Below are 26,579 nucleotides of genomic sequence, written 5' to 3' on the forward strand. Positions count from 1 at the left end.
GGCTGGAATGGTTGTTTTAAAAAGTTTCCCAGAACTGCTGAACTGGATCTGTTTTCTGGGAACTAACCCTTGGAAAATACAAGTTGCTACCATTGTTTCCAATGCTTTAAAGAGTTATGTAAGGCGAGAACAGTGAAGCTACACCACCAAGACTGTTGTGAGCAAAACCAGAGTTCCAGAAGGGTGTGTGGTTTTGTTGGAGACGATATCGGCAACATTGAGATTGCAGTTAAATTGGCATCGAGCGGAAACCAGCTTTTGCAACTTGGGAGACGGGAATTTGGAGATCTACTTGAAAAGTTCAAAAACCTGAAGGACTTTGTGATGGTTCAGTGTCATCCTGCTATAGGACTGCCAAAGGACTTGAAATACATCCTTGCAGCATCTAATAGTTAATGTGTAACTTTTATAATATTCATGCATCGATTGTTATTTAACTGTTAGTTCATGTTTAATTTATGTTGGTTTTGGTTTGAGTGTTAAAGTAAAGTTTATAAAAGTGAAATTTTGTCCCTTTGGTTTTTATTTTCTGAATTGGGGTCAGTCAGGGAATTCAATTCTTTTGGTTTGTTGGTGGTCTCCACGGGGATCATATACTGTAAACTCTACATAATTAATCTCTGGACTACAGTTTGTGTACTTACCTTTCTAGTGTCCAGCCACTCATCTGCACCTGACCTTGCTTAGTCTCCCATGATAAACAGTACCCTATTTCTTACGTCATGGGCATCTAACTGCAATTGACCACCCTTCCATATCCCTTCTAATGTTTTCCTCAGAGCCCTGCTCCAAGAAGCCCATCTCCAACCAAAACCAACTAAAGGGTTCACTCCCCAACTTACTTAGCCATATTCAACAGTTTTACCAAACTGGGAAACAACCATATCGTTTAGAAAGCACTTATAGAACCACTGCTTTATCTCTCTCTCTCTCTCTCTCTATATATATATATATATATATATATATATGGAGAGGGAGATAGATAGATAAATGACTTGGATATATGAATACAGAGTAAAATTTCAAAATTTGCCAATGAGACCAAACTTAAAGGTATGGCAAAAAGTGAGGATGATAAAAATTGACTGCAACAGGACTGCAATAGGTAAGCAGAATGAGCAGACAAGTGGCAGATGGAATTTAATACTGACAAGTGTGAGGTGATGCATATTGGCAGAAGGGATCGGGAGAGGCAATATAGACTTAATGACACAGTTCTAAAGAGTGTACAGGGACAGAGGTACCTGGTGGTTGATGTGCATAGATCTTTGAAGGTGGCAGGGCATATTGAAAGAGTAGTTAGCAAAGCATATGGGATCTGAGGCTTCATAAATAGAGGTATTGAGTACAAAAGCAGGGAAGTAATGCTGAAACTTTATAAACTTCTGGTTAGGCCACAGTTACGTCCAGTTCTGGTCACCACACTTAAGGAAGGATGTGAGGGTCGTTGAGAGGATGCAGAGGAGATTTACCAGAATGGTCCAAGGGATGAGGTTGGAGAAGCTGGGGTTGTTCTCCTTGGAGCAAAGGAAATTGGACAGAGATTTGTTAGAGGTGTACATGATTATGACAGGTTTAGATACGTTAGACAAAGAAAGGCTGTTCCCATTAGCTGATGGTACAACGTCTAGGGACACAGATATAAAGTTTGGGCACGAGGCTCGGGGATGTGAGGGAGAACCTTTTTAGGCCGTGGGTGGTAATGGCCTGGATCTTGCTGCCTACAAGGGTGGAGGAAGTGGAAACCATTAATGATTTCAAAAGAAAATTGGATGGGCACTTGAGGGGAAATAAACTTGCAGGGCTACGAGGATACAGCAGGGAAATGGGACTGACTGAACTGCTCTATAGTGAGCTGACATGGACTCAATGAGCTGACATGGACTCAATGTGCTGAATGGCCTCTTTTTGTGTCGCAGTGACTCTATGGGCTGAATTTTACCAGCCCCTTGACTTCGTGGGTCGTGGCAGGAGGTGCCCGTAAAATGATTGCGGGAGAGGCCTGCCACAACCTCCAACACCAAGAAGGCCCCGCTGAGGCGGCGAGGCCTTGGTGCGGCCTCAGCAGGGCCTTCATTTGCCTACTCAAACCTATTCAAAAAATGTTAATGAACTTACCTGGACCGGGTGCTGTCCCACGCTAATATTGCGGCTGGTGGCCGGAAGTCCCATGCCTTCTGATCCCCTTTTGGGCATTCAAGGCGAGGCACTGATGGGAGTGGGGAGGAGTGAAATTATTAAAGCTTGGGGAGGGTGGGCGGAGAAGCGGAAAAACACTTTTTATTGGCTGTGGGGATACTGGGAAGGGGTTGAAGGGCAAATATGATGAGGTTGGGGGCGAAAGTTCGGGTTCGGAACAAAATAAATTATTGACATATAGGCCAATAAAAAAACAATTGTGGGGGAGGGAAAAGGACCTCCAGCTTTTAATTACTTTTTTTAAACATGATTCACTGAAATGTACCTTTAAAAATTCACTTTCTTCCTAAGGACTTGGAGCCCATCAAAAATGGTGCCGGACGCACTGCCAGGGAAAGAGCAGCCACCCCTTCTACAGCATTGGGGGGCAGCCGTTCCGTCCCCTCGCGAAATATCACAGGGGTTCAGTGGTGGCGCATCTGCACCTGAAGGCAGACTCCAAAGCGTGCTGCCGCGATTTGCAGTGCACTAATAAAATTCAGCCCTATGTCTCTATAATGGCCCAGATGTTGCTGTTAGCATGCACTCACCATGCATTGTGCTTAAAGCTGCCCACAGTAACAACTTTATTTATACAGCGCCTTTAACATAATAAAGTTTCCCAAGGCATTATGAGAGAGGCATTATAAGACAAAATATGCCAATGAGCCAGATAAGGAGATATTAGGGCGGATGACTCAAAGCTTGGTCAAAGAGGTAGGTTTTTAGGAGTGTCCTAAAGGAGGAAAGCGAGGTAGAGAGGTGGAGAGGTTTTAGAGAGTGGTTTCCAGAACTTAGGACCAAGGCAGCTGAAAGCAAAGTGCCAAAGTTGGAGCAATTCAAATCTGGGATGTTCAAGAGGTCAGAATTAGAGAAGGGCAAGTATCTCAGAGGGGTTGTGAGACTGGAGGAGATAAGAAAGACAATGAGGGACCAAGGCATGGAGGTATTTGAAAGAATGATGGGAATTTTAAAATTGAGGTCATGTTTAACCAGAAGTGGGTGTTGGTCAGCCAGCACAGGGGTGATGGGTGAATAGCATTTGCTGTGAGTTAAGACACAGGCAGCAGAGCTTTGGATGATCTCAAGCTTACGAATGGAAGATTATGGGAAGCCAGCCAGGAGAGTACTAGAATAGTCAAGTCTGAAAGTAGCAAAGGCATGGACAAGGGGCTTACAAACTTTTCATGGGCTTTTGTGCAGCAATGTGCCTTTATATGAGATCCCTTTCAGCATGGCAGCCTCTACAGGGATCTGTGACCTATGTGAGGAAGGGGTCTTCAGCCAATCAATTGAAAAGTGAGGCATATGGTCTAAACTGAATGTGTAAAATAGAATAGTGAATTCAATGTAAAATCATGTACAGCAAACAAAATAAAGGAAAAGAAAGACAAGATTGAGAAAGAAAATTTTTAAGAAGTTTTAACTATTATGTAAATCTCCAACAATAATTACAATCTGAAAGAATGAGACTCTACACCCGCAGGAATAAATTTTCAGTGCCAGAGAGTTTGTTTGGCAATAATTAGATATATCACATCATTAAAAATTAATTTACACATAATTTTTTTCTGGCATGTTTAGTGGGTACTAGTGGGGAATTACCACAACTTCATGCTCTTCATGACTTTAAATGCTGTATTTCTCAGCAAGGAATGGTGCAGTGAAGCTTGTGGTGGAGCACGTCGACTCAGACAGCATTTAACTGTGCACGTGCGGATGGTGGAAGTTGCTGTTCAATTTACTCCATAATAATAGTGAGTGCTGATAACTTCATCATCATTCCTACTGCAAATTCCAAGTCAAAGTATTTGCTGACTGTGAGCAGGGTCAAAAACTGAAATTCTCCTTTTGAAGTGCTGGGAAGCCCGAAAAGACAACAAAGAAACCCAGGAAGCAGGAGAGGGAGCAAGAGAATCAAGGTTGTTTAGTGAAAGGGAGTAAATAGCAAAGAGAGCAATAATGAGGGATTGAAATGACAACCTGGATGGGGAAAAATGAATAGACAAAGAGAGACATTCTGGCAAGAAAAGAATGAGGAGGTGAGAGTCAAAAGGGATAGGAGACTCATAGTCCACATAATATATTCATACAGTCAGCATAATATACTCACACAGTCATCAAAATATACTTAAATAGTTTGAATAATATACTTACATAGTCAATATAACTTTCCTGTAATGTCTTTCGGTTCAACGGATGACATGTTTCTGATGGATCATCTACTTGATATTTACTGGCAAACTCGAAAGGTGACATTACCTTGCCTAAACAGAGATTATTTATATTTTATGCAAAAATATATATGATGCATAAATTCTACAAATGATGGCTATTATTCATCTAAAGTAGTCCAAGTAACAACTGTAGTTTAATAGTGCATAAAGTTTCAGTCAAAAATCACATATACATTGGCGAACCCACTTCCACCCAGCCCGGGGATCTGCCCCGCTTTTTACGGGTCACCGGGCTTTAATTGTTCCGAGGTGGGACTTCCACCCGCTTGAGAGAGGAAGTCCCACCTCATTAAGCTGCTGGCCAATCCTCGGGCCGGCAGCTCTTAGTCCCAGCAGCGCCACCGGGGGCAGTGGCCACTACTAGGACTGCAACCCAGCCGAGGACATGGAGCCCGGACTGAAGGTAAGTTGGGGTTTGCCTTGCCGTGGGAATCAGTCGTGACACGGCGAGGCAAGGGCAGTCATTTGGGGGGGGAAGTGGTGGGCGCCTTGGGTCCTGGGGGTGGTTGGGGAAGTGGGGACAGCCCTTAATCAGGCAACCTGTGCCCGATTATCAAGGCTCCCCCACCCCGGTGTATTGAGAGGCCGCCAAGTATCACTAGGCAGCCTTTCACGTCTACCGGATGCCCGCTTGCCACAGGTAAAATACCCTTGGAAGCAGGCAAAGGCCCTTAAGTGGCTGTTAAGTGGGACCTGGGGCGGGCGGCTCGTTTCTTGCCCCCCCCCCCCACCCCGCGGCCCATGTAAAGTGGGGTGGAGGCAGGAGCGGGCCAGGAAGGCCTCCTGGAGCATCCCATTCAATTTTCACGACCACCCCACCACCACCATCCATCTTGCTGAGGTGGCGTAAAATTCCAGCCAACATTTCAATTGAGGCCCAACCAGTGATCTATAAAGGTTCATCACAGTTTCCTTGTTTTTGTACTCTATCCCTCTCGTTATAAAGCCCAGGATCCCAAGACTTTTTAACCACTTTCTCAATTTGCCCTGATTATCCAATTGGTTTGAATCTTTATTGAGGACCACTTGGCATTCTGTTACAGATTTATTTTAATTGCAAATAATATGAAAGTTGCATTTGATTCAAGACATTATATTTAAAAAAATATTATACAGCCCAACTTGGACACAAGTACACAATGTTTTTTCCCCATAATTATTTAAAGGCAGACATTGGCACGGGGTATGGAATATAAATGAGTAAATAGAAGAAAAGCTCAAGCAGTATAAACAGTCAATGTTAGGTCATTAATTTTACAGATTTCTTTCCTTAAGGCAATGTAAAATACCATGTTATCTTATTGTCAATGACAAGTTAAAATGTGCACTTACCTCCCAGGTTAAACTCATTTCGCTGAGGATGCCCATTGAAATCCCCACAGAGGCCACATGTTTTGTTCCTATATTCATTTCCAAGCTCAACCTTTAACAAAAAGTATCAATCAACACTTTACAATGTATAGGTAAATCTACAGCAACTTTGTGGTGGAATAGATTAGACACTAGCCCAGGTGTGTTTGAAAATACGTAGAGTGAGAAAGGTAAAAGTGTGTTCTACCCTTTCACAATAACTCCCTTACTTTTATGAAGAAAAATATTTATCAAGCAATAAAACGTTTTTTAATTAATTGAGCTCATGATACAAGAACTGAAACCTTAACAGTCAGTGTGAATTTTGAAATTGTCCTATTGTCTGAAAAATATTCCAAGATTAGTTTTACTTTTGACAGTGAATGAGTTACAATGTATCTGACTATTTTACAAGATTCAAATCCTTTGTGTTGCTTGAATTTACTGATTGGCAATATCCTCTCCTATTCTGTCACTACTGTTTAGGATGTTACCCTTTTTTCCATTCAGCTTTTGATAAATGTTTGCTTTTGTTATCCATTAACATGACTCTTCCTTTCAGCCATCAATTTTTCCTGGACCAGTTTCTATCCTCACTCCAGATGCTGAAATTAATGGAATGAGAATCAAACAGGATCTATAATGGGCAGGTGATCTGCCCTGGCACTTTATTATCTAGACCGCGAAGACAATAGAAACTGCAATCATCCAGGGCAGGCTCTTTAATTGTAAAGGGGACTGCAATGCTTCCACTTCAATGTCACACTGTTGCACCAATGTACCTTATAGTGGAAGCAGGTGGAGGTGCTCAAAAAAGTTTAATCAGTTACAAGTGGGGAAAAATCATCAAGGATTGCAGGTTTCTTGTGAATGCAATAACTTCATTGGGGGTGAAATTAGTGAGCCCCAAAAATGGGTGTTGGGATCGCAATGTGCAATTTCTGCATGAAACCAGCACTCACTGCGCTTTTCACTGGCTGCATGGATCAGCAGAGGTCCCAATATTGTTACTAACAGGCACCAGTTAAAGCTAGCCTGCATCTCTTAATGGGAAGGTGCAGCAGATGCTGGAAGTTGTTCTGCAGGTGAATCTGACCTGGGAAAGAGTAAAGAATGGCTGACCATGGGCAGAAGCGGGCACCGAGGTTTGTGGACGCTGCACTGTAGGTCGTGGAGGAGGTGGAAACAAGGAGGGATGTCCTGTAACCTCAGGGGTCAGGAAGTACTCCAGACACACGACACGAAGGAGAAAGCCATGGAGGTCAATGCCAAGAGTATAGCCCCAAAGACCTGGATACAGTTTCGGAAGAAGTTTAATGATCTCACGTGAGTGGTCATGGTCAGCGAATACATTTTCAAATGCCATATCTCAACTGCAGCACCACCGCCAGACAATTGCTCAATCTAACATACCCCCATCATTCACCTACCAACAATCTCTATCAATCAGGACATACCTAACATTCATATGCTTCACCTCACACTCACACATGGAGCCTTGTTGCAAACCCCACATGTCACAGCATGCGCACACTGCCAGCTATTCCACCATGACAGCCACATCACCCAAACAGAAAACCACCGCAAACACTGACATATTTCTCTCTCTCTTGCAGGAGAAGATGGTGCATCACTGAAGGCAGCAGGAACTAACCGGAAGTGGAGAGGAGTGTCTACATGTTCTAACCCATGGACAAGAGTGTCCTGGCCATTATGGGAAGGACCATAGCCATCAGCTGGTCTGAAACCATAGAAGATGACAGCATCCTCGTATCTAATCCTCCTTCTCACTCGTCCCTAACTCTCTTCTTACATACAAGCTGCAAATGGTGTAAGCATGCACTTCTTACTTTCTCCTCTCTCATCACAATCCAACTCTTATTCCTTTTTCATTTCAGAGACTCGAGAACTGCAACTTGCCCAGTGATGGAAAAGCAGGTTGATAGCGAACATGAAGACACACCTGCAACAAAATTCATTTGCATGAAGCCCTTATTTTTGGTGTTTCGGGTGCAGTTTCAGGTTTAATATGGCATCTGTGCCATACATACACAGGTATGGTGTGGGCCGTGCTGGATGTTATTTTGGGTAGGTCACTAGCGTGGGTGCTGGGAATGTGCACCGCAAGTACGCAGAGTAGGCAGGCTGTGACGTCAGTTTGTAATGCTGATTTGACTAACGGTGCCATTTCAACATGAACGCTCCAGCTAATGTCCTTTCTTAACCTGCACAGCAGCAGAAAAGACCCTCCCTATCAGCACTACTTTAAAGAGATCATCAGCCACTTTCAGGTCAGTTGCTGATTTATTTCTGTTAGCTGTTGCTGAGTTACTAGAGATGTTTGGATATTTGTACTGCTATTTAAAGTTGGTGAAAGGAGTGGTGTGGAATATGGTGAAGGCCTTGGTTTCCACTTGAAGGAACGACTTGCTTCTGGAAAGGAGCAGGCAGAGTGAGTACAGGGCTATGCTTTCTATCCCCTTTGGACTACAGCATGACAGGGAGAATAAACAGAGGTAACACAGAGGAAAACAAGCTGCTCGAAGAGGGAAGGGGAGGAGGAGAGAAAGGCTCTCAAGCAGGAGGCCATATTCACCCAAGATCTTCAGGGAGCATTTCTCCTATCTCAACCTCAGCTTGGAGCATGGTTTCACAAAGGAGGTGCTCTCCAAAATCTGCCACCTGTTGCAGGTAGTCCTGCAGCCTCGGAGCAGGGTAAGGACACCATTGCCAGCAGCTGTAAATGTAGCCGTGACCATGAACTCTTCATGTTGGGCTCCTTCCAGTCTGGAGTAGGCAACATCTGCAACATCTTCCAGGTCACCATTCACTGTTGTATAAGGAAGGTCACAGATGCCCTGTATAGAAAGAGAGGAAAACACATTGCACTCCCTCTTTCCAGAGAGGAACAGGCAGAGCAAGTGCATGGCTTTGCCAGGATTGCAGGACTCTCCATGGTGCTAGATGCCATTAAATGCACAGAGATCATTTTGCAGGCATTGCACTGTATATTCAGAGATGTACCGTAAAGATGTACAGCAAAGGCTATGGGCCCTGCCAACATCCTGGCTGTAGTACTGAAGACCTGTGCTTCAAAAACAGATTATCTGGTCATTATCACATTGCTGTTTGTGGGAGTTTGTTGTGCGTGTACTGGTTGCCACATTTCCTGCCCCACAACAGTGACTACACTTCAAAATGTACTTCATTGGCTCTAATGCGCTGTGAGACGTCCAGTGATCATGAAAGGCACTATATAAATGCAAGTCATTCTTTTCTATTTTCAGAACTAGCCGCGCTCCTAGCTAAGCTGTTCCAGTACAACTACAATACTGGCATTTACCCGAGAATGTGGAAAATTGCTCAGGTATGTCCTGTCTACAAAAAGCAGGACAAATCCAATCTAACCAATTACTGTCCCATCAGCTTATTCCCAATCATCAGCAAAGTGATGGAAGGTATCATTGACAGTGCTATCAAGTGGCACTTGTTCAGCAATAACCTACTCAACAATGCTCAGTTTTGGTTTCACCAGGGGTGCTAGGCTCAAAACCTTATTACAACCTTGGTCCAAACATGGACAAAAGAACTGAATTCCAGAGGTGAGGTGAGACTGACTGCCCTGACATCAAAGCAGTATTTGACCGAGTATGGCTAGAAGGAGCCCTCGAGAAACTGAAGTCAATAAGAATCAAGGGGAAAACTCTCATTAGCACAAAGCAAGATGGCTGTGGTTGTTGGAGGCCAATTATATCAGCCCCAGGACATCACTACAGGCGTTCCACAGCACAGTGTCCTAGACCCAACTATCTTCAGCTGCTTCATAATGACCTTCCCACCATCATAAAACCAGAAATGGGATTTCACAGATGGTTGTGCAGAGTTCATTACCATTCATGACTCCTCAGATACTGAAGCAGTCCTTGCCTACACGCAGCACGCATTTAGGCTCGGGCTGATAAGATAAGTAGAAAGTAACATTCGCGCCATACAAGTGCCAGGCAATGAGCATCTCCAATTGCAGAGAATCTAACCATTTCCCCTTGACATTCAACGGCATTATCATCTCTGAATCCTCCACCAACAATATCCGTTGACCAGAAACTTAACAGATCAGCCATATAAATACTGTGGCTACAAGTGCGGGTCAGAGGCTGAAAGTTCTGTGGTGAGTAACTCATCTCCTGACACCTCAAAGCTTGTCCATAATCTACAAGGCACAAGTCAGGAGTGTGATGGCATACTCTTCACTTGCCTAGATGATTGCAGCTCCAACAGTACTCAAGGAGCTCAATACCATCCAGGACAAAGCAGCCTGCTTGATTGACACCCCATTCACTGCCTTAACTCCCTCCACTACTGGCACACAGTCTCATCAGTGAGTACAACCTACAAGATGTGCTGCAGCAATTCGCCAAGCCTCTTGCCACGGCACCTTCCAAGCCGGTGACCTCTAACACCTAGAAGAATGAGGGCAGCAGATGCATGTTTCACCTGAAAGTTTCCCTTCAAACCACAATCCATCCTGACTTGGAACTATATCACCGTTCCTTCCCTGTCACTGAGTCAAGAAACTGGAATTCCCTTCCTAATAGCACCATGGGTGTACCAACACCACATGGACTGCCTTGGTTCAGGAGGGCTGCTCAGCATCGCCTTCTACAGGGCAACTAGGGATGGGCAACAAATTCTGGTGTTGCCAGCGATGCTAACGTCCTATAAAAGAACAAAAAAGTTCCGTTCCCTCACAACCAGCTAATGTGTGAGCATACTCAGAGCACATGTAGGTCAATGCCAGGCATCCTGGCAGCAGTCATGATGCTTTCATTCTCTGCCAGTCCACTGCACCATCAGCTTTTAAGCCACAACAAGAAACAAGGGGGTGGTTATTGGGTGACAAGGGTTACCTTCTGATCACATGGCTCATAACATGGCTGATGGCACAAACAACACATGTGGACCACCTGCATATACCAAGAGCCATGCAGGCGGGGGTTTAGTTTAGTTTAGTTTAGAGATACAGCACTGAAACAGGCCCTTCGGCCCCGCCGAGTCTGTGCTGACCATCAACCACCCATTTATACTAATCCTACACTAATTCCATATTCCTATCACATCCCCACCTGTCCCTATATTTCCCTACCACCTACCTATACTAGGGGCAATTTATAATGGCCAATTTACCTATCAACCTGCAAGTCTTTTGGCATGTGGGAGGAAACCGGAGCACCCGGAGGAAACCCACGCAGACACAGGGAGAACTTGCAAACTCCACACAGGCAGTACCCAGAATTGAACCCGGGTCGCTGGAGCTGTGAGGCTGTGGTGCTAACCACTGCGCCACTGTGCTAGCGGAGAAGCAGCCTTTGCCACCGGGGGCCCTCCGGGGGCCACAAGTTGCTCATGGAGGATGGCCCCCCAACCCCTCTGGGAGGCCACCATGTTTTACTGGGCAACCTCCCGCATGGCAGATGGTGGAGGCCCTCCTGCTGCTTGGGTAAGAGGGCCTTAAGTGGTCATTAATTGGCCTTTCCTGCCCTCGCCCCCACTTTCTGTCACTATTCTATGGGCCTGCCCCCCACCTCCCAGGGGCCCATTAAATTCCGTCCAAAGAGTGCATTGGAAATAATTCTGCATTTGTCTCCTGTCTGAAAAACATCCTTTCAGCAAATAATCGTAACCTATGTTGAATTTTCACTCTTCATTATTATCACAGAGCGTAATCACAATGTTAACTGCGTGGATGGTGAACTGAGTGGGAAGTTTAAAATTTAGCGAATAGTAGGTAAGTCAGACTGAAATTTAGTCTTAACATTTAGAATTTAACTTAGAACTTTTAAAAACTGCAGGGTCATTGACAGTTACCAGTGCAAGTCAGGTTAGCAATATGACTATAACAGTGCTATTTTCTGCTCTTGCCTCAAACTGGAAAAGTTCATCAAATTTGCTTCCAATTTCCACCCTTCCCTTTCCTTCACCTGGTCTATCTCTAACTCCTCTTTTCCCTTTCTCAACCTCTGTCTCCATTTCTGGGGTGAGACTAAACAACCAATATTCACTATAAACCCACTAACTCCCACATTTACCTTGACTACACTTCCTCGAGCCCCACATCCTGTATGGATTCTATTCCAGTCTCCCAGTTTCTCATATCTCCATCACATCTATTCTGATGGTGCAACTTTCCATACTTCCAGTATCTCTTAATTTGTCGTCAACCATCCATTTCCCCTACACCATGATTGACAGGGCCCCTCGACAATGTCCGCCCCATTTCCCATTATTCTTCTCTCACCCCTTCTCCTCCATCCCAGAAATATGATAAGGTTCCCCTTGTTCTCACCTTCCAGCCCACCATCTTTTACATTCAACAGATCATCGTTTGCTATTTCCATTATGATGCTATCACCAAACACATTCTCAACTCCCCTCTGCTTTCAACATTCCATAGGGATTGTTGTCTCTATGACCCCCTGGTCCACTCTTCAATTACCCACTTCACCCCCTTCGTTTCCCACAGCACAAGATGCAACACCTGCCCTTCTATCTCCTCCCTTCCCACTGTCTGGGGTCCCAAACAGTCCTTCCAGGTGAAACAGCAATGTACTTGGACTTCTGTCCATTTGGTATAATGTGTTTGCTGCTCACTCCGTGGTCTCCTCTATACTGGTTTTCGCCGGGTGCCTCTGTTCAGTCCGCAAGCTTGACCCCGAGCTTCTGGTTACCTGTCATTTTAATTCTCCAGCCCACTCTCACTCTGACCTCTCTGTCCACAGGCTCAAACACTGTTCCAACGAAGCTCAAGTTAAGCTCGAGCAACAGCACCTCATCTTTCGATTAGGTACTTTACAGCCTCCAGACTCAATACTGAGTTTAACAATTTCAGGTTATAACTTCAAATTTTTCAGATGGCAGCTGTTGGTGATGATTGTGCTATTCCCATTTACACCTTCTCTGGGCCAAATGTCTGTTTCTTTACTTGTCCTATTACCATTTTCTTTTCCTTGCACCATCATCCCTTTCATCATTGAATCTCTCCTGCCTTCCACCCTGTCACAAGCCTTCCGTTTTGTTCTTTCCTCATGTTTCCCTCTTTCACTGCCTCTGTACTTGGTTAAAACCTGCTATATCTCTAACTTTTTCAGTTCTGGTGAAAGGTCATCGACCTGTAACGTTACCTCTGTTTCCCTCTCCACAGATGCTGCTTGACCTGCTGAGTATTTCCAGAATTTTCTGTTTTTATTTCAGGTTAACAGTTAACAGTCAATCAGCTGTAATTGCCTGAATAGGGGACAATTACTGAGAGCTGGAAGCTGGCTGAACAGTTGTAACTTGGATGTGGCTCAAACGTGGAACCACAGATTGCAATGTTAGCTGAGTGGAATGTTTAATGTTGATAACCTGTGGATGAGTAGGTCAGAATGAAATGTAGTCTTAACCTTTAGAATTTAACTTAGAACTTAAAAAAACGCAAGGCAGTTCACAGTGCAAGTCAGGTTGGTAGTTAAGCAATTAGCAGTGGATTGTGAACAGAGTAGAAAGTTCAGAATTTGGTGACTAGGAATTTGGAGCTCAGGGCCAAATCGGTGCTTATTTTTCCCTTTAACACTTATAGTGATTTGTGTAAGCTTGAGGCAATAAGTTTTTAAAATGTTGTTCAATATTTTTTGAAAAATAAACCTTAAAACAAATTACCTATAAACATAGATTAAGGTAAGGTAAGGACCAAAGATAAAGAACTAAGCTACCTAAACTGGGTTTCAAGAAGTAAGATTTTTCAGTTCCCATCCGACTGGGGTAAATAACACCTGGACCTGGTGATGTTAAAGGACTGCAAGTTGGTGATAGGTGAGAAACACATTTTTCTATTGTTCTTGTAAATAACTATTTTTAAACAAAAGCAGTCTGCCAATTTTAATTTAGGCTATCAATAAACAAATAATAAAGGATGAGAAATGGAAAGGTGGACTATATGTTGGGACTGTAGCATATCGGAGTCTGTGGACAGTGAGACTGTCCATATTGCCACATCTGCAGAAAATGTCTCTGCCTTAAGTCACTCTGGTTCAGTCAGTGAGCAGGTTGGAGACACTCTGAAACAAACAGAGGGATTTCTGAATAATTTTATCCAGAGCACAGCCTGAGGGGATGACCTAATAGATAGCTTCAAAGTTATGAAACATTTTGATAGAGTTGACACAGTAGGTTGAATTTCCACTTTGGGGGGCAGGAAGCAGGAGGCAGGACTGTTTCCGGGTCCCAAACCCACCCTCTTTCATTGGAATTTTGACGGGTGCCCCTTAATTGACGTGGAGACAGGTTCCCTGTCAATTAAGGGTAGTGGGTGGACTCTCGAAGCTAGAGTGCCAATCAGAGGCCTGCCAGCTTCAGAGGAGCAGCCAGCTGCAATGAATGGTAAGTAACTGAGAGGGTGCCTCAACTTAGAGGTGCCCTCTCAGCAACTTTTTAAAACAATTAATTTAAAGGCAGAAAAAACAGCCAGGCCACCACTGTGGAGAGGACAGGGGAGGAATCCCTCCAAAGGGCAACCATTGGCTGTATCTGCACCCAGGTAGGCAGGGACAGTCTGTAGGCCTGCCTGGAGTCCCGGCACCCTGGCCTTCCTCTGGGTGCCCACCTCCAGCCAGTTGAACTGCCCCCCTCATCGTGCCGGGAAACTGGGGGCTGACTGGAAAATCCCGGTCGGTCTCCAGTACGGGCCCTTAACTAGGCTCTTTCTTAATGAGCCTAATTGGCTGCCCGCATTGGCAGGGCCTGAAAATCCTGCCTAGTGTTTCCACTTGTGGGGAAGAGCAAAACTAGAGACCATCAATGTAAGGTAGTCACCAAGAAATCAAAAGAGAAATTCAGAGGAAACGTCTTTACCCAGAGATCAGTGAGAAAGTGTCATTCACTACCATAAAGAGCGATTAAGTGAATAAATTAGAGGCATTTAAGGGGAGGCTAGCAAAGTATGAAGGTGTAGGGAGTAATGGATTACACTGATAAGTTTAGATGAATAAGGGTGGGAAGGAGGCTTCAATGGAGCATAAATGCTTAGATGGTCTAGTTTGGCTATCCAGCTAGAATTTTATTTCATTTTACATTTTGCTCAAAGTATAATTATTGGAATGACTAGGTGCAAATGGGGTTGACTCAGAACTCTTTCAACCCTGGGACATGAATTTGAATCCAACCCACATTTATGGGATGAAAGGTTAACTTTCCTGTTGGCTTTCCAAAAACACATTTGTCTAGTCTCAATGCAGCTCTTAATGGTGTGAGGAAAACCACACCCGCCAAGAATGAGGCATATTAATTTTGTTATATGGAACATTAATTTTGTACTCTTACTGGACTGAAAATATGGCTGCACCTGCATTCTAATAGGACAGTGGCTGGAAACATTTACAAGAGACAGTTGCCTGGAGAAGACAATGGAACTGCTCCCTGATTCAATTAACCCAAATGGATTTTGATCACCAGACATTGAATGTGTGAAAGTCAGAATTCCAGCCCCCTGTTGAGGATGCCTACCATGATTGAAAGAATCCACAAAACCTCGCTGGGCAGGCTGTCCTGAAAAAAAGAGCTAGTCACATAATTGGCCTGCTGGCCCAGGTTTGGTTTGAATTGTGTTCACAGAACAGGTTGAGATCAGATTGCAACTGAACTTGAAGGAAAACAGCATCTCCCTGTCTCTCTCTCGCTCTCTCTCTCTCTCATGAAAAAAAAACTGTAACTGGATTTCAAAAGACAGAAAACCATTGAAAGAAGTTTGAAAGTGTGTACTGCGTCCCAACGAGACGGCAAGATCAAACTGTAATCAAAGACTTTATATCAAACTCAAAATACAGTACATGAGCTCCAGCTATTACTTCAAACCTTTTCCCTTGATTCTTTCTCCTTTCCTGTCTCAATCTGCATCTATGTTTATCACATTTGCATGCTAGCATGGTCGCATCGCGTATTTTTAGTAGTTTTAACCGAATTAGAGTTTTAAAGTTAATAAACTTACACCTTTCTTGTTTAAATCTAAAAGAAAACCTGTCTGGGTAATTTCTTTGCCACTACAATTGGAGAGCAGTGAACAAGGATTCACTGAGAGGAAGCTAAAAACATGGTGTTTTAAAAATTAAACCCTGTTACGGCCAAACCAGGAAAAAGGCTGAGAGGGAACCCCTAGACCCCTTTCTCACCTGGTCGTAACAATGGGCAAGGACAAACAGCCCAGAACTGACCATTACGAGCAATTTCGCGGAAAATGATACAAAGGTAAAATATGCAGATGCTGCAGATCTGAAATAAATACAGAAATAGCCATCCAAACACTAAGTAAAGAGATTAAGAAAGAAACAAGAGGGGGAAAGAAAAGAACCAGCAAAAAAAAACATGAAAAAAGAATGTTACAAAAGGGGGCAGAGATTATGATCTAAAATTAGTGAACACTACGTTGAGTCTAGAAGGCTGTAAAGTACCTAGTCGAAAGATGAGATGCTGTTCCTGAGCTTGTGTTGAGCTACATTGGAACATTGTAGCAGGCCAAGGGCAGAAAGGTCAGAATGGGAGCAAGATAGAGAAGCAACAGGAAGCTCAGAGTCCCACTAGCGGACTGAATGGAGGTGCTCCTCAAAACAGCAACGCAGTCTGTGTTTGGGCTCCCCAATGTAGAAGAAACCACACCGTTAGCAGTGAATACAGTATCCTAGATTAAAAGAAGTACAAGTAAATCGCTGTTTCACTTGGAAGAAGTGTTTGGGGCCTTGGATAGTGGGAAGGGAGGTGGTACAAGGACAGGTGTTGCATCTCCTGTGCTTGCATAGTAGGGTGCCATAGGTGTGCTGCGCCCCACCCCTATCACGTGGCGAGGTGGGCTGTCCATCCCCAGCAGTGGCGTCAGCCACCTGTGTACAGCCGCCAACACCATTTTTAAAAGGGCTGTTGCCCTCCTGGCTTATTTAAATATTTAAAGATAGATTGAATTAAATTAAATAAATACACTTCTTTTGCCCCTTTCCACCACCACCCCCCCCCATAACAATTAAATTAATTATTTGCCCTTTCCCCCCCAAAACACTTACCTTAACCATCTGACCATCTCCCCCAAAATACACAAACTTTAAACTACAACCCTTCCCACCATCCCCTACATCAATGATGTTTATCTGACCCCGTCCCCTCCCCCTCGTACTGATAACATTACCTCCTCACCCCTCCCTACCAGTGTTGCACCCTGTTTCCCTGGACGGGGATCTGAAAGCACGGGTGTGCCGGCTACCGAGCTGAAGATCGAGGCGGGCCTTCAACAGGAGGCGTGAGTATATTTACATTAATTATTTTAATTGATTTGACTATTCAAATTGTGGTCATGTCACCCAGAAGTAAAGAGGCTGCCACGGTGCCTCACCGCCTCTGGGAGGATCAGGCCAGGCCCTGCCAGTGTCAAGGTCCCTGGCAATCGTCCGGCCTCCCCGCCCCCGTCACGGATTCCAACGTTGAGGGCTCCTTAAAATCCAGCCCTACGTCTCCAGCTACATTTACCAAAATAGTGTGTGAACAGCCCTCATTGTATCAAAATGGGCTACCATCGCAAGCTATTGTGCAGCCCCTAGAAACCAAAAGCCTAAAGTCACATGGGTGAAACTAACACTTTATGAATTTACCTTAAAAGGCAATCATTTTGGAGAAAAAAGAAGTAATTCAAGTCCAGAACATCAATCATCAAGATCAGTCTGGGATCTCCAGCCACAGAGAGAACATCGAAAGCCATCTTTAATTCCAGCACAAGGCTGTGAGATATCAATTCCAGCTAAAACATTTGAACCCTGCTGAGACAAGTTAGCAACCAACTCCAGCAGCAGCGAAGTAAAAGAGTTCCATTTGAACAACTCGTCCACCTGTGAAAATTGAACTAAGAGATATCACCACCATTTTCAAACTGAAGTGTTGTCTGCTGGGAGACTTCAGCGACCCAGCAAGGGCAAGATGACCAGCAAACCAGCGTGCGACTTTAAAACTTACCTTCTAAGAGGATCCCAAAGATTTTTCATGAAATCAGCAGACCTTTACAACTTGAATGCTTAATGCCTCTTACCCTTTATCTTCTATCTATCTTTTCTTGAGTATGCATGAGTGAATACATGCATGGGTGATGTTGAGAACATCTTGGGTGGCTGTTGTTTAATAAATATGTAATTTTCTGTTTTAAACTCATGAGAAAACCTGCCACTGTCTGTTTATTTGGTCAACAAAACACAAGGGCTGAAACACTAATTTCAACAAAAACACTAACCTGTGGTCAGTTGAGAAGTGACCAGTGGAATTTACCTGTCCATAACATCACATTCAAACATACAATTATTGCAGTGGTGCATATTCCCATGACGAAACTTGCCTTGCAAGAGGAAAGAAATGTAAAACTTGCGGAAAAATGTGACATTTCACAACAGTATGCCAATCGAAGCCTGCAGAAGACATGAATAGAGTTTGATGCCAGAAGAAAGACTGCATCTTCGCAGTACAAGAGAAGATTTGTGTTGCTTGCAACCACAAGTACTGACATCTGCCCATGTGCGATGTGTTCATCGGCAATTTGACAATCTCTGCAGTAACTGACTCTGGAGCAGCAGCCAACATAACGGATGCCCTGACATTCCGCAAGGTACTGAGAAAATATAAAGTGCAACTGAACAAGCCAATATCTAAAATCTACTCCTACAGATCAGATACCCCTCTACCGGTCCTTGGAATCATACTCTCAAATCCTCCCATGGGTCCACATGTCAGACGGAGTTCCATGTTGTAAACTCAAACAAGGGGAATCTGCTAAGTTTCAAAACTGCCAATGAATTGAAGCTGATCACAATCAACGTCATCAGAGGACAGAACACCCTGATGAAAGAAGACATTCTGAAGAAATATCCACAACTATTCAAAGGCATCGACAAAGTGAAAAACAAGAAAAGTAAGGTCCACATAGATGAGTCTGTCCAACCCAAACAACAGAAATACAAGAGGATTCCATTCCATACCCGAAAAGATGTAGAGAAAGAATTGGACAGACTGGAGAATTTGAAAATCATTGAAAAGACAGAAGGGCCAACACTGTGGATCAGCTGAATTGTTATAGTTCCAAATCCATAGGACAAGTATGAATTTGTGTGGACATGAGACAGGCCAACAAAGTGACAAAATAAGAAAGGCACTCAATGCCAAAGCTAGATGAGATAATTGAAGACATGAATGGGTCAACAATCTTCAGTACCCTAGACCTGATGCAGCAACTGTAGTTTAACTTCGGTTGTGGGGAAACTTTGAGAAACAATAATTCAGGACAAAATTAATAGGCATATGGATAAATGCAGGTTAATTAAGAAAAGCCAGCATGGATTTGTTATGGGAAAATATTGTTTAACTAACTTGCTGGAGTTTTTTGAAGAGGTAAAAGAGAGGGTTGATGAGGGCAATGGTATTGATGTGGTGTACATGGACTTCCAGAAGACATCTGATAAAGTGCCACACAACAGACTTGTGAGTAAAGTTATAGCTCATGGAATAAAAGGGACAGCAGCAACAGGGGCATAAATTGGCTGCATGACAGGGAACAGAGAATAGTGATTAATGGATTTTTTCAGACAGGAGGAAGGCTTGTACTAGAGTTTCGCAGGGGACAGTATTAGGACCTTTGCTCTTTCTGATGTATACTAATGACCTAGACCTTGGTGTACAGGACACAATTTCAAAATTTGTAGATGATACAAAGCTTGGAAGCATTGTGAACTGTGAGGAGGGTAGTGTAGAACTTCAAAGCGATATATACAAGATGGTGGAATGGGCGGACAAGTGCCAGATGAAGTTCAACACAGAGAAATGGGAAGTAATTTATTTTGGTAGGAAGAACATGGCAAGACAATATAAAATAAATGGTACAGCTCTAAAGAGGGGTTGGAGGGGCCTAGGTGTATATGCACATTTATCATTGAAGGTGGCAGGACAGGTTGAGAGCACAGTTTATAAAGCATATAGTATCCTAAGTTTATTAATAGAGGCATAGAGTACAAGGTTATGTTAAACTTGTATAAGAAACTAGCACGGCCTCAGCTGGAGTGTGGAGTATTGCATCCAGTTCTGGGTGCCGCACTTTAGTAAAGATGTGAAAGCATTGGAGAGAGTGCAGAAAATATTCACAAGAATGGCTCGAAGGATGAGAAACTTCAGTTTTGAAGATAGATTGGAGAAGTTAGGACTATTTTCCTTGGAGAAGAGATGGTCGCGAGGTGATTTAAGAGAGACATTCAGAATCATGAGGGGTCTGGGCACAGCAGATAGGGAGAAAATGTTCCCACTCATGAAAGGATCGAGAACGAGAGGACACAGATTTAGAGCAATTGGCAAAAGAAGCAAAAGCGACATGAAGAAAAACGTTTTTACACAGCGAGTGGTTAAGGTCTGGAATGCACTGCCTGAGAGTGTGGTGGAGACAGGTTCAATTGAGGCATTCAAAAGGGAATTAGACAGTTACCTGAAAAAGAAGCATGTGCAGGGTTACGGGGAGAATGTGGGAAAATGGCTGTAGGTGTATTGATCATGACAGAGCTGGTGCAGACAAGATGGGCCAAATGGCCTCCTTCTGTTCTGCAATAATTCTGTTATTCTGTGGCTATCACCAATTTCAGTTAGACCAGGGTTGTCCAACATACGGCCCATGGACCAGGATCCATGCGCCAAAGGTCTCCATCCGGCTCGCGGCCGTTCCTCATCCCCACCAGCGCTCCATGATTGGAGATAGGAAATAGCCCTTTGGCTTTCTGCAGCGCGGCCTTTCTAAAAACATTGCGCTGTCAGTTTCACAGATGACAGCCGCTGAAGCAGGAAAACGCATCAGCAGCTGTCATCTGTGAAACTGACAGGGCAATGTTTCGAAACAAACTGATAAACCACAAAGTTGCTGTGCTGAGCACACAAATTCAGTGCAATTGTCAGAGAGAGGGAGGGGGGGAACAGAGAGAGATGGGGAAAACAGAGAGGGGGAAACAGAGAGAGGGGAGACAGAAAGAGGGAGTAACAGAGAGAGAGAGGGGGAAACAGAGAGAAAGGGGAGAAACAGAGAGGGGATAGAGAGAGAGAGAGAGTGAGGGGGACAGAGAAAGAAAGAGAGGGGAAACAGAGAGGTGGGGGCAGAGAGGGGGGACAGTGAGAGGGCAGGATAGAGAGGTGGAGAACAACACGGGGGGGGACACACAGAGAGGGGGGAAACGACACAGAGAGGGGGGAATGACACAGAGGGTGGGTCGTCAGAGTGGGGGGCACGACAGAGAGGCGGGGATGACACGGGGGGAATGACACAGAGAGGAGGAAACGACACAGAGATGGGGCAACAACACAGAGAGGGGGCAACAACACAGAGAGGGGGGAATGTAGCAGAGACAGAGGCAGAGAGATCTCACTCCTGACGGATGAACATCTATCCAGAATACTGTGCATTGCTACATCAACTGTGTGGGCAGAGACTGTCTACTTATGCAAGCAAAAGCAATGCCAGGTATGTCACTAAGTCAGTTTTCAATATAGTGATGAGAAAGTAAGCCAATAAATTAGCCTTCACATTTAAAACTTCTTCACAAAAATGCACATTTGTTATTGTGTTGATGAGTAAGATAAATTTTAATGCCTTTATCTTTCGAAATTTGCTCATCGGCCCCCTCGGTCAGAGCGAAAATCGTAATGCGGCCCTCAGCCCAAAAAGGTTGGACAACCCTGAGTTAGACGAATCCAGTTGATACAGAACTCCCTTCAGTACCCACATTGGATTAAGGTAAATGCGTTTAATGTTCAGAGTAAATAAAGTCTCAAAAAGTTTTCATTTGGCAATAGCAGAACTACTTATAGGGCTGAATTAAGTCAAGAATGTCTGAGATGACATTATTGTATACAGGAGAACACAAGCAGAACATAACAAGCACTTACAAGTAGTGTTAGGTTGACTCCAAGTGCACAATTTGCCATTAAATAAAGACGTGCATTTTTTCAGCAAGGAAGTGAAGTTCTATATATACACATTTAACCAAAAAGGTCTATCTCCAGATTCTAAGAAGGTGAAGGCAATCTTGAACACAGATCCTCCCATGAATACAAAACAAGACAAGTCTCTGCTAGGATTAGCATCATACATCTCAAGATTTATCCCAGAATATGTCTCCATCACAGCCCCATGATGACAGCTCACACTCAACGAAATGTCAATTGGAAATGGGATGAGGCAGCAGTGCAGCCATTTCATAACTTAAGGAAAGCTCTGACAAACACACAAACATTGCCTGTTTTGATCCCAGAAGAGACACTGAGTTGATAATAGATGCCAGTCAAGGTGGTCTTGGAGCCATGCTCTGCCAAGACAAAATACCCAATATCATACGTGAACAGTAATTGACACACACAGAAACAAGATATTCATAGAGAAAGAAAGGCTCACAATTGTATAGGGAGTAGAACATTTCCACCTAAACCTATATGGACCAAAGTTTAGTGTCATGATGGATCACAAACCATCGCTGGGCATTTTTACAAAACAGAAACCAATGTCCACAAGAATCAAGAGACTGAGATTGAGACTTATAACGTACAACTGTTAACTAATCCTGCTGAGCCTGAACTAGATATTGACTACCTAAATTACGTATGTGGCCATACCATGCTTTGGGCCATGACGATAGATGAAGTAAGACAAGAAACAGGGAAAGATAAAACTCTACAATTTCTTATGAAAGCCTTACAAATACAGAACCATGACAATTGGAAACACCCTGTTGTAAAAGTGTGGGCTGAGTTTTATGCAGCCCCAGCGGGTCAGCTGGTGGCGTGGAGGTGGTGTAAAATTGAGCCGGAGGCTCCTGGAGGCCTACCCGCACTGCTCCCGCCTCCTGTCGACTTTACGGCAGTCGGGCGTGGGGAGGAAACGGCCTGCCCGCCCGAGGCCAATCACAGCCCTTAAGTAGCCACTTAACGGCCACTTAAGGGCCCTCGCCGGCCTCCACAGGTATTTTAGCCTTGGCAAGTGGGCGTACTGGGGATGTGAAAGGCTGCCGAGTGATAGCTGCCGGACTTTATGCCCTGGGGGGGGGAGGGGCATGGCAGTCAGGCACAGGGTGCTCGATTGAGGGCTGCCCCCACCTCCCAACCCAACCACGGGATCCAAGACCCCACCCCCCACCCCCCAAACTACCACTCCAGCCTCACCAGGGAAGGACCGATCCCCCTGATGAGGCATGCCCAACTCACTTACTTTCCAGGGTTGATGGCGTCAGCTGGGCTGCAGTCCCAGCTGTGGCCACCATTCCCGGTGGCACTGCTGGAATTAAGAGCTGCCGGCCTGCTAATTGGCCAGCAGCTCACTAAGGCGGGACCTCCCCCCTCAACTGGGTGGTAGTCTCGCCTCAGGACAAGTAAAGCTTGGGGACCCGTAAAATGCGGGACAATTCCCCAGGCTAGGCAGAAGCGCGTTCACCACCGACTTTCACATCGGTGGTGAATTGCCATCCGCCCAAGGTAAAATTCAGCCCTATATCAATTGTGCAATGATGCTGTTATGGACAGGTGGTAAGCGGTGTGGGTGGCTTCCACTTTCCACCTCCCAGCTGACTGCAGATAGTGTTTTGTTAAAAATGGTGTGTTTGTCCCAAGTGCTTTTAGGGTCAAATAAACAGACAAGGTTTTCTCGTAGGTTAAAAAAAGGTAACTATTTATTTTTTAAACAATTCCCGAAATGGTCACAATCTCACTCACACATACATTCACAAACACATGCACACACTATAGATAGATGGAGAGCAAAAGGCAGGATGCAATTAAGGTCCAAATTACTGAACAAGCATACAAGCATAGCAATTAAGAGCAGGAGTAGGCCATTCAGCCCTCGAGCCTGCTTGACCATTTGATAAAGACTGATCTTTGCAGCCTCAATTTTACTTTCCTGTCTACCTGCTATAACCTTTGGCTCCCTTGTCAATCAATAATCTATCTAACCCAGACTTAAAAATATTCAATGACCCTGCCTTCACTGCTCTCTAGGGAAGAGAATTTCACAGACTAACGACCATCTAAGAGAAAAAAAATTCTCCTCAACTCAGTCTTAAATGGGAGACCCCTAATCTTTAAACTGTATCTCCTAGTTGTAGTCTCGCCCATGAGGGGAAATATCCTCTCAGCATCCAACCTGTCAAGTCCCCTCAGGATCTTATATGTTTCTGAACTCCAATGGATACAGGTCCAATCTGTTCAACCTTTGCTCATAAGATAACCCCTTTATCCCAGGAACCAATGGAGTGAACTTTCTCTGGACTGTTTCTAATGCAATTATATCCTTTCTTAAGTAAGGAGACCAAAATTGTATGCAGTACTCCAGATGTGTCTTATCAACACCCCCTGTACAACTGTAGCAAAACTTCCCTACTTTTACATTCCATTCCCCTTGCAATAAATGACAACATTCCATTTGCCTTCCTAATCACTTGTTGTACATGCATACTAATATTTTGTGAATCATGTACAAGGACACTCAGATCCCTCTGTACCACAGAGTCTGCAATCTCTCTATTTAAATAATATACTGTTTTTCTATTCTTCCGGCCAAAGTGGACAAGTTCACACTTTCCCACATTATACTCCATCTGCCCAATTTCTGCCCACTCAATTGAACTATCTATATCCCTTTTCAGGCTCTTTATGTCCTCTTCACAATTTAATCTCCTATCTATCTTTGTGTCATCAGCAAATTGAGCAACCATAAATTTGATCCCTTCATCCGAGTCATTGATATAGATTGTAAATAGATGAGGCCCCAGCACTGATCCCTGGTGGCACTCCACTAACTACAGCTTGCCAACCCAAAAATGCCCCATTTATCCCTACTCTCTGCTTCCTGTGAGCTAACCAATCCTCTCTTCATGCTAATATGTTACCCCTACAACATGAGCTCTTATTTTGTGTAGTAACCTTTGATGTGGCATCTTATCAAAGAGTCCATTGCTTAAAGAACCTTCAGTATTTTGGGAAGAAATTTTATAACAGTGTTGCAGGCCTGAATGTTCCTTGTTTTGGAGTTGCTGCAGTGTTGTAGTCTTCTGTGTTAAAACTCAGCCCAAAGTTGGTGGTGTGAATCTGGTTTACTTTCACAGATGGAAAGTCTCAAAGTCACCTTGCCATTTCACTGCTGCAATTGTTATTTAGCAGGGTTATTCTGCTTAGCGGAACCATATCTGACAGCCTCTGGCTAGAGCTAGCATTCTGTGGTCTTTTGTTGATCGCCCCAACCTCTCCGGAAAGCTACCTTTAAAGGTAAAAATCCATCACATTTGCATCTTTGTCAGGTGTCAAGGGGCCCTCTCCCCTCTTGTAACCACACAATGGTCCAGGATATAGAAACCATTGCTCTCTGGTGGCCTCTGGATGGCGACCATTCTGTTAACAATGGTGCTACTTCACACCTATTCATCTTGCTTTGGGCTGTGGAGTCAGACTGTCTACAGAATATTTGTTAGCTCATTCCTGTAGATGGGAATCATCAATAGTAATGGGCTCCTTTTAATTGCAATGGGTTCACCCCAGAGCTAATTCAGACGAGGTTAAGGAGTTTCATCCTCAACAGACAGATGTGCTTATTAACAGTACAGGAGGGGTCACCTGACCTCCACTCCATTTTGTCTGTGGTACAAATGTGCCCATTTTCTTGTAGTTCATTTCAACAGTTGACTTTTATTTCATAATTCCCCCACTTCATTGTTTATTTCATCATGGCTCCTTTCAAGCATGTTAATGAGTTCACAGCACATGGCAGACTCATACACAGAGGCAACAGACTTTTCCTCCCTGCAACTATAAGGAAAAAACAGATTGAGATCACGCATGCAACGCATCAAGGAATTATAAAGGTAAAAAAAAAACCTTCCACAAGGGAAGATATGGTTCCTGGAATTGACAAAATGGTAGAAGAAGCAATAAGAGAATGCATAGCATGCCAAGCAGCCACGAATAAAGGTACAGAGAAACCTGAACCACTTAGGATGACACCGTTGCCCGCAAGGCCCTGGAGGGAAGTGCCAGCCGATTTTTCGGACCTTTTCCCTCTGGTGAATTCATTTTAGTCATTGTCATGCCCAGTAAAGGCATATCCCATTCGTAACTTTAAACATGGACTGTATTCAGCATAGAATCTTCTGGAACTAAATTTTCTTTTTAAATGAATCACAATGGACATTAAAGGGGATGCATAAGATGGCTGCTGAGGGCCTGGTGATATTTGTAATAAAACAACCATGAGTGGAGTGCCTCCCTTGAATGTGCATACCAAGATAAAACTGTTTATGGAATTCACACCTCCTATTCTTTGTGGTTCTACCCCAAACTCACTATCTATGGACTCCTCGACTCACTGGCCGGAATTTTACCCTAAGCGGACGGGAGCCATCCCCCGACTGAAAAGTCGGTGACAAACCCGCTTCCGCCTCGCCTGGGGATCCGACCCGTATTTTGTGGGTCCCCGGGCTTCAACTGGTGTGAAGCGCGACTTCCAGCAGCTTGAGGTCGTAAGTCCCGCCTAATAGAGCTGCCGGCCAATCAGGGGGGTGGCCACTCTTAGTCCCAGCAGCGCCACCGGGAGCGGTGGCCACTGCTGGGACTGCAGCCCAGCATGAATAGAAGATGCTTGGGAGGCGGGAAGGAAGCTATTTTTGTTTGCCTCGCCGGGGGAAATCGGTCGGGCCCGGGTGAGGCAAGGGTGGTCATTTGGGAGGAAGGGGGGCATGTTGAGTCTTGGGGGTG

The sequence above is a fragment of the Heterodontus francisci genome, chromosome 14 (assembly GCF_036365525.1).
Source record: "Heterodontus francisci isolate sHetFra1 chromosome 14, sHetFra1.hap1, whole genome shotgun sequence".
NCBI classification, from domain to species: Eukaryota; Metazoa; Chordata; class Chondrichthyes; order Heterodontiformes; family Heterodontidae; genus Heterodontus; species Heterodontus francisci.